Genomic DNA, 7,923 nt, shown 5'->3' with positions numbered 1-7,923 from the left:
ATATGTTTTTTTAACACCATATTGTGTTTACAAATTGTAAAAAATTTTTAAGTGTAAATATTAAAAAAAATCATATATATTTTTTTGTTCATTAAATAAAAGCATTTAAAAATTACTATTAAAAATGAACTTATCGTGTGTCTTAAGTTTTATGTTACAATATTAATTAACATACTGAATGATTGTTATATTCTATAATTTTACTTTAACATAGTGATAATTTTTTTTGTTATCTGAATATTAATATAATATATAATTTACTGCTTTAAATTGCATAAACTTCAGAAAATGAATAGTGTTGTTTGATTATTTTAAAAAATTGCATAATTTATGAATAAGGGGTTTGTTACTGACTTTTCACTAATGCAAGGCACTCAATTTGTGTAGTTATTTGGAGTTCACTTATTCAATATAAAGTGAAAAAAGAAAATCATTAGTACTTGGTGCTAATATAGTGTATACACCTTTTATTAGATTTAAAAAAACTTATTCAATTAGCTTACTAAATAAAGTTTGGTAGAATAAAAAACAATAACCAATCCAATATAGTGCACACAGTATGAATATTGTTATGATTAAACGATAATATATTTAAACTTAATCGTGTGCTTTTTAATATTTTAAATAAACTATATTTTGAATAATATAAAATAAATTTTAAATATAATAATTTAATTATTTATTAAGTAATATAAAATAAAATTTTAATTATTTTATATTTTTATGTTACAATTTAAAATTTTATTTTAATATAATTTTTTAATATTATAAAAAAATTTTCATAATAATTAATCTTATTGAATAAAAAATACTCATATTTTTGTATTTATATGTTTTATATTTAATTATTTAAAAATAAAAGGTTTTGTTGTTATTTAAAGTATTGTGTATTAAAATATTATCATTTAAAATATTTATTTATGTACTAGGATATTATATATTTATTAGAGTTCATCAATGCTCTTCTTTCATATTAGCCTTTGATTTTCATCTAATAAAATCTAATGATTTATATAAATGAGGTGCATTCAATAAATACATTATTGTTTTGCTCATTTTAGATATATCCTTGAAGATCGAATTGATGATTTATTTTTTTGACAAATATATTACTTAAATCGGTTATTTGCTAAAAATTTATGTTAGTTTGACTAATTTATCGATTTTTTTTTTATTTTTGACCAATTTGCTAATGATCGATTTACATCCTTAATTGAACTAATTTGATAGTTAGTTCCCAATCAACCTTGTCAAGCCTAATTCATAATTGGACTTAATGAGATTTTTTTTTTTCTTTTTTGTGTTCAAGCCTCGGCCGTGACTTAATGAGCTCTTAAACCAGGGTGTGGCCTTTTTAGAGGCATAAGATATGCCACTAGTGGAAGCTTTTTTTTTTTTAACCAAGTTGGGTTGGTCTAGTGGTTAGCTCACTAGTCCGCTTTAGTAAGTGTTGAGAGTTCGAATCCCGCCTTGTGCATGCAGCAACCCATTGACCAGCGACAAACCCTTAAATGGAGTTCAGTACCGCGGCGGATTAGTCCTTGACTTGCTGGGTTGAGAAATACTATGAAAAACTAAAAAAAAAAGCTTTTTTTTTGTTAAATGAATTGAACAGCGCTTAATTTTAAATATGATAGACATGCACTACACATCTATATAACATACTCACACACACTACATGGATATACATTATGAATTCTTATAGGTGGACAAAAATGTTTTGATGCTATTTTTTAATCTGTTAACAAAAAAAAGAAAGGGACCCAAGTCATTTCCAACCCTCTCTCGTGACCCAACCCCCTCCCTATGTCCCTGAATCATTCATTCATACACGTATAGGAGAACGCAGAATCAAAGAAATCCTCATGGCCTTGCCCTCCGCCTAGCCCTGCATGGTCGCCGACTAACACAGGTCCTCAGCACTGACGCTGTCCCAGGTCCTCAGCACCGTAGCTTCTTCCTCCATCCTCGCCGCCTAACCAAGATCCTCCATCGTCACCGCCTGACGCAGTAACTCGGCAGGTCCTCATCGGGTCTTCATCTCCGCTGGCTTCTCGGCACGGACCCAGGTTAGTGGCTTATCGTCTTCATCTTCACTGAGGGTGTGGTCTTCTTCTTGAATTTTTGTTTCTTTTTTCTTCAATTCTTCTTCGGTCTTGCCTTGCCTTTTTGTTCTGAAGTTCGGTTCTTGGATTCTTCTTCTTCGATCTTCGGTCTTGGTTTGAAGTTTGATTCCATCTTGTATTTGCAAATTTGTATGTATGGTTCTGAATGCTATGTTACTCTGTGAAAATTTGTATGTATGGTTGCTAACAGTGGAAACTCACTCTGTTAGGCGAAATTTACACTATATGGTTGCTAATGGCAGAAGCTTACTCTGATGCTAATGGTGGAAATTTGTATATTGTTGAATGCTGTAGGCAGAATTTGAATGTCTCTGAAGTACTTGGATTATTAAATTTGAATGTCTCTGAAGGCTGAAGTAGTGATTTGTGATTTTGAATATCTCTTATTCATTGAGTTTTGATTTGTGTTTTAGATATGAAATTTGTGATAAATGATAACTGACTTCTCGTGCTTATGAAATTTGTGTTTTCCCTCAAGTTAATTTTGGTTCATGTGATTTAATTGGTGTTTAGGGTAGAAACTGAAGAGGTTTTTTTAATTGGATTTGCAAGGTGAAATTTGGTTGATGGTGCACGAAATTGTGATCTCAGGCAACGGCGCCAAAAATTTGGTACGCACGTCTTAATAAATCATTTTTCATTCACAACTTCGATACAACTAACCAGCAAGTGCACTGGGTCGTCCAAGTAATAAAACCTTACGTGAGTAAGGGTCGATCCCACGGAGATTGTTGGTATGAAGCAAGCTATGGTCATCTTGTAAATCTCAGTCAGGCGGATAATAATTGATTATGGAGTTTTCAAAAATACTAATAAATAAATAGAAAATAAAGATAGAAATACTTATGTATATCATTGGTGAGAATTTCAGATAAGCGTATAGAGATGCTTTCGTCCCTCTAAACTTCTGCTTTCCTGCTGTCTTCTTCCAATCAGTCCTACTCCTTTCTATGGCTGGCTTTATGTAAGGACATCACCATTGTCAATGGCTACTTTTCATCCTCTCTGAAAAATGGTCCTATGCGCTGTCACTGCATGGCTAATCATCTGGAGGCATCACCGTGGTCAATGGCTGCATCCTATCCTCTTGTGAAAATGGTCCAAATGCTCTGTCACAGCACGGCTAATCATCTGAGGTTCTCGATCATACTGGAATAGGATTCACCCTCCTTTTGCGTCTGTCACTACGCCCAGCACTCGCGAGTTTGAAGTTCGTCACAGTCATTCAATCCCAGAATCCTACTCGGAATACCTGATGAGCGGATAATTTATACGCTTTTTGGCATTGTTTTTAGTATGTTTTTAGTAGGATCTAGTTACTTTTAGGGATGTTTTCATTAGTTTTTATGTTAAATTCACATTTCTGGACTTTACTATGAGTTTGTGTGTTTTTCTGTGATTTCAGGTATTTTCTGGCTGAAATTGAGGGACTTGAGCAGAAATTAGATTCAGAGGTTGAAGAAGGACTGCTGATGCTATTGGATTCTGACCTTCCTACACTCAAAATGGATTTTCTGGAGCTACAGAACTCGAAATGGCGCGCTTCCAATTGCGTTGGAAAGTAGACATCCAGGGCTTTCCAGCAATATATAATAGTTCATACTTTGGCCAAGAATAGACGACGTAAACTGACGTTCAACGCCAGTTTTCTACCCAAATCTGGCGTCCAGCGCCAGAAAAGGAGCCAAAACCAGAGTTAAACGCCCAAACTGGCACAAAAGCTGGCGTTCAACTCCAAGAAGGACCTCTACACGTGCAACACTTAAGCTCAGCCCAAACACACACCAAGTGGGCCCCGGAAGTGGATTTATGCATCAATTACTTACTTCTGTAAACCCTAGTAGCTAGTTTATTATAAATAGGACCTTTTACTATTGTATTAGACCATCTTGGAACGCATAGTTCTTAGACCATGGGGGCTGGCCTCTCGACCATGCCTGGACCTTTCACTTATATATTTTCAACGGTAGAGTTTCTACACTCCATAGATTAAGGTGTGGAGCTCTGCTGTTCCTCAAAGATTAATGCAAAGTACTACTGTTTTCTATTCAATTCATCTTATTTCGCTTCTAAGCTATCCATTCGCACCCAAGAACGTGATGAAGGTGATGATTATGTGTGACGCTCATCACCATTCTCCCCTATGAACACGTGCCTGACAAACACTTCCGTTCTACATGAAATAAGCTAGAATGAATATCTCTTAGATCTCTTAATCAGAATCTTCGTGGCGTAAGCTAGAATGATGGCGGCATTCAAGAGAATCCGGAAAGTCTAAACCTTGTTTGTGGTATTCCGAGTAGGATTCAATGATTGAATGACTGTGACGAGCTTCAAACTCGCGAGTGCTGGGCGTTAGTGACAGACGCAAAAGGAGGGTGAATCCTATTCCAGCATGATCGAGAACCGACAGATGATTAGCCGTGCTGTGACAGAGCATGTGAGCATATTTTTCACTGAGAGGAGGGGATGTAGCCACTGACGGTGATGCCCTTGCATAAAGCCAGCCATGGAAAGGAGTAAGACTGATTGGATGAAGATAGCAGGAAAGCAGAGGTTCAGAGGAACGAAAAGCATCTCCATTCGCTTATCTGAAATTCCTACCAATGATTTACATAAGTACCTCTATCCCTATTCTATTATTTATTATTCGAAAACATCATTATCAATTTATATCTGCCTGACTGAGATTTGCAAGGTGACCATAGCTTGCTTCATACCAATAATCTCCGTGGGATTCGACCCTTACTCACGTAAGGTATTACTTGGACGACCCAGTGCACTTGCTAGTTAGTTGTATCGAAGTTGTGAACCATGGTATTGGCACCATGTTCTTGGCGCCATTGCCAGGGAAAGAAAGAGCCATGAATTTTACATAATCAAAGTGTAATTACGATTGCGCATACCAAGTTGCTCACGTTGCCAGGGATTGTTTGAGCCTGGACATCACAATTTCGTGCACCAAGTTTTTGGCGCCGTTGCCGGGGATTGTTCGAGTTTGGACAACTGACGGTTCATCTTGTTGCTCAGATTAGGTAATTTTCTTTTTATTTTATTTTCAAAAAAAAATTTTTCAAAAATATTTCTAAAATTTTCTCATCTGTTTTCGAAAATAATATAAAAATGTTTTCAAAAATTTTATTCAAAATTTTTAAGAATGAATTCTAGTGTTTCATGAAGCATGTTGAAGCCTGGCTGGCTGTAAAGCCATGTCTAATTCCTTTGGGAATGAGTATGTCAGGCGTGTCATGTCTGAATTACATGCTGAAGCTTGGCTGGCCATTGGCCATGTCTAGTGTTTTGGACCGGAGCTTTCATTGAAAGCTTGGCTGGCTCATGAGCCATGTCTAATTCCTGGACTGAAGTTTTAGACTAAGAATGCAAGATTCCTGGAATTCATGTTAAAAATTTTGGAATCCTTATTTTTCTTTTACTAAATAATTTTCGAAAAAAAACCAAAAAAAAAATCATAAAATCATAAAAAAATCAAAAATATTTTTTGTTCTTGTTTGAGTCTTGAGTCATGTTATAAGTTTGGTGTCACTTGCATATGCATCTTGCATTTTTCAAAAATTTCATGCATTCATAGTGTTCTTCATGATCTTCAAGTTGTTCTTGGTGAGTCTTCTTGTTTGATCTTGATGATTTTTTGTTTTGTGTTGTATGTTGTTTTTCATATGCATTTTTCGTTTCTTAGAGTCTAAACATGAAAGATTTCTAAGTTTGGTGTCTTACATGTTTTCTTTGCATCAAAAATTTTTCAAAAATATGTTCTTGATGTTCATCTTAACATTCAAACGTGTTCTTGGTGTTCATCTTGACATTCATATCATTCATGCATGCATTCATTGTTTTGATTCAAAATTTTCATGCATTGAGTCTTTTTGTTGTTTATTTTTCTCTCTCTTCATTAAAAATTCAAAAATAAAAAAAAATATCTTTCCCTTTTTCTCTCTCATCAAATTCGAAAATTTGGATTGACTTTTTCAAAAATTTTTAAAATCAAATTGTTTCTCATGAGTCAAATCAAATTTTCAATTTGAAAATCTTATCTTTTTTTCAAAATCTTTTTCAAAAAATCAAATCTTTTTCAAAATTCTTAGTTATTTTCGAAAATTCTAAAAATATTTTTCAAAAATCTTTTTCTTATTTTTATATCAAATTTTCGAAAATAACATAATCAATTAATGTTTTGATTCAAAAATTTGAAGTTTGTTACTTGCTTGTTAAGAAAGATTCAAACTTTAAGTTATAGAATCATATCTTGTGATTTCTTATGAATCAAGTCATTAATTGAGATTTTAAAAATCAAATCTTTTTCAAAACTAATTTCAAAAATATCTTCTCATCTTATCTTTTTTTCAAAAATCTAATTTCAAAATATCTTTTCTAACCTCCTAACTTCTTATCTTTTCAAAATTTGTTTCAACTAACTAACTAACTAACTTTTTGTTTGTTTCTTAACTTTTTCAAAACTACCTAACCAACTCTCTCTCTCTAATTTTCGAAAATATCTTCCCTCTTTTTCAAAAATTTCTTTTTTATTAACTAATTATTTTTATTTTTGATTTTAAAAAAAATATTTTTCAAAAAAAAATACTAACCTTTTTCAAAAACTATTTTCGAAAATCACTAACTCTTTTTCAAAAATTGTTTTCGAAAATTCACTTCCCCCTCTCATCTTCTTCTATTTGTTTATTGATATACTAACATCTTTCCTTCAACTCACCAAAAATCCGAACCCCCTCTCCCTCTGAGTTCAGATTTTCTTTTCTTCTCTTCTTCTATTCACACAGGGATCCCTATACTGTGGTATAAAGGATCTCTATTATTATTATTATTTTTCTGTGCCCTCTTCTTTGTCATATGAGCAGGAGCAAGGATAAGAACATTCTTGTGGAAGCAGATCCAGAACCTGAAAGGACTCTAAAAAGGAAACTAAGAGAAGCTAAAATACAACAATCCAGAGATAACCTTTCAGAAATTTTCGAACAGGAAGAGGAGATGGCAGCCGAAAATAATAATAATGTAAGGAAGATGCTTGGTGACTTTACTACACCTAATTCCAATTTACATGGAAGAAGCATCTCCATTCCTGCCATTGGAGCAAACAACTTTGAGCTGAAACCTCAATTAGTTTCTCTGATACAGCAGAATTGCAAGTTTCATGGACTTCCATCTGAAGATCCTTTTCAGTTCTTAACTGAATTCTTGCAGATATGTGATACTGTTAAGACTAATGGAGTAGATCCTGAAGTCTACAGGCTCATGCTTTTCCCTTTTGCTGTAAGAGACAGAGCTAGATTATGGTTGGATTCTCAACCCAAAGACAGCCTGAACTCTTGGGATAAGCTGGTCACGGCTTTCTTAGCCAAGTACTTTCCTCCTCAAAAGCTGAGCAAGCTTAGAGCTGATGTTCAAACCTTCAGACAGAAAGAAGATGAATCCCTCTATGAAGCTTGGGAAAGATACAAACAGTTGACCAAAAAGTGTCCTTCTGACATGCTTTCAGAATGGACCATCCTGGATATATTCTATGATGGTTTATCTGAGCTATCAAAGATGTCACTGGACACTTCTGCAGGTGGATCCATTCACCTAAAGAAAACGCCTGCAGAAGCTCAAGAACTCATTGACATGGTTGCTAATAACCAGTTCATGTACACTTCTGAAAGGAATCCTGTGAGTAATGGGACGCCTATGAAGAAGGGAGTTCTTGAGATTGATACTCTGAATGCCATATTGGCTCAGAACAAAATATTGACTCAGCAAGTCAATATGATTTCTCAGAGTCTGC

At 34.1% G+C, this 7,923-nt stretch overlaps 1 non-coding gene across 1 annotated transcript; it reads right to left on the bottom strand.

Annotated features, from left to right (window-relative positions):
- Positions 1-7,526: 7,526 nt before the first annotated feature.
- Positions 7,527-7,634, bottom strand: LOC112752724 (small nucleolar RNA R71). The gene has a single exon (XR_003177145.1). It is a non-coding gene; the product is annotated as a small nucleolar RNA R71 (small nucleolar RNA).
- Positions 7,635-7,923: the final 289 nt, after the last annotated feature.

This window comes from Arachis hypogaea, chromosome 15 (genome assembly GCF_003086295.3).
Source record: "Arachis hypogaea cultivar Tifrunner chromosome 15, arahy.Tifrunner.gnm2.J5K5, whole genome shotgun sequence".
Taxonomy (NCBI): domain Eukaryota; kingdom Viridiplantae; phylum Streptophyta; class Magnoliopsida; order Fabales; family Fabaceae; genus Arachis; species Arachis hypogaea.
The sequence above is the reverse complement of the archived record's forward strand: the minus strand, read 5'-3'. Positions and strand labels throughout refer to the sequence as shown.